Below are 1,958 nucleotides of genomic sequence, written 5' to 3' on the forward strand. Positions count from 1 at the left end.
AGTGGAAGTCTAGCTTACCACTCGATAAGATTTTGGTAACTTAGGCGAGTCCTTGGACTGCAGCTAAGCCTCCGAGTGGAAGTCTGGCTTACCACTCGGTAGGATTTTGGTAACTTAGGTGAGTCCTTGGACTGCAGCTAAGCCTCCGAGTGGAAGTCTGGCTTACCACTCGGTAGGATTTTATTTAATCTTAGGCGAGTACTTGGACTGCAGCTAAGCCCCCGAGTGGAAGTCTGGCTTACCACCCGGTAGGATTTTATTTAATCTTAGGCGAAACGGATTCGCAGCTAAGCCTCCGAGTGGGAGTCTGGCTCACCACTCAGGAAGGATTTTTACAAACTTAGGCGAAACGGATTCGCGGCTAAGTCACCCACTGAGGGGAAAATTTTATTGGACAAAAATAAAAAGTGACAAAAATTATGGAGGAACTATGACACTATTATTTTGAAATCCATGAACTACAGTAGTACTTTATTGCAACTCATCCGAGTGATAAACTTAAGTGTAAAATGGGCGGAGTAGTTTCGCGTTCCAAGCTCGGGGCTCGTCGATATTATGTTCGACGTTGTAAAGACGGTACGCCCCGTTGTGGAGAACTTTGGTGACGATGAAGGGTCCTTCCCAAGAAGGAGCAAGCTTGTGTGGTTTCTTCTGATCCACTCGGAGAACTAAATCTCCTTCCTGGAAGGCTTGACCCCTTACATTTCTGGCGTGGAAACGACGCAAATCTTATTGGTAGATGGTCGATCGGATCAGAGCCATCTCCCTTTCTTCCTCTAAAAGGTCGACTGCGTCCTGCCGCGCTTGTTCAGCTTCTGCTTCGTTGTAGATCTCAACTCGAGGAGCATTGTGGAGAAGATCACTCGGCAAGACTGCTTCAGCTCCGTAGACCAAGAAGAATGGAGTTCTTCCGGTCGACCGATTAGGTGTGGTCCGCAGTCCCCAAAGCACCGAGGGAAGTTCGTCGACCCAAGCTCCAGCTGCATGCTTGAGATCACGCATCAGTCGGGGTTTCAATCCCTTGAGAATCAGACCATTGGCTCGCTCTGCTTGTCCATTCGACTGCGGATGGGCGACTGAAGCGTAGTCGACTCGTGTGCCTTGAGAGTTGCAGAAATCCCTGAATTCCTCCGAGTCAAAGTTCGACCCATTATCCGTAATGATGCTGTGCGGGACTCCATATTTGAATATCAGTTCCCTGATGAAGCTAACAGCAGCACCAACGTCAAGGTTCTTGATTGGTTTAGCCTCAATCCACTTGGTGAACTTGTCGACTGCCACCAGTACATGCGTGAAGCCACTTCGCCCTGTTCTCAAAGGACCGACCATGTCCAACCCCCATACTGCGAAAGGCCAGACGAGTGGAATGGTCTTCAGAGCTGATGCAGGCTTGTGCGACATATTCGAGTAGAACTGACATCCCTCGCACTTATCTACTATTTCCTTTGCCATCTCATTCGCCTTTGGCCAGTAAAATCCGGCTCGGTATGCTTTGGCCACGATGGTCCGAGAGGACGCATGATGACCACAGGTTCCCGAGTGGATATCATTAAGGATGATTCGACCTTCTTCTGGTGTTATGCACTTCTGACCAACTCCAGTCGCGCTTTCTCTATATAACTGTCCTTTGATTACGGTAAAGGCTTTAGATCGACGGACGATCTGTCGAGCCTCTTCCTCATCCTCCGGAAGCTCTTTTCTCAGGATATACGCGATATACGGAACTGTCCAGTCAGGAATGACCACCAAGACCTCCATGACCAAGTCGATCACTGCTGGGACTTCAACCTAAGTCGGATCCATGGCACTCTTGGGCTGTGGAGCTTCTTCAGTGAAAGGGTCTTCTTTGACTGACGGAGTGTGTATATGCTCCAAGAACACACCACTCGGAATGGCCTCTCTCTTGGAACCTATCTTTGCTAGATCATCAGCTGCTTGATTTTTCAGTCGGGGTATAT

This window comes from Triticum aestivum, chromosome 3B (assembly GCF_018294505.1).
Source record: "Triticum aestivum cultivar Chinese Spring chromosome 3B, IWGSC CS RefSeq v2.1, whole genome shotgun sequence".
Classification (NCBI taxonomy): domain Eukaryota; kingdom Viridiplantae; phylum Streptophyta; class Magnoliopsida; order Poales; family Poaceae; genus Triticum; species Triticum aestivum.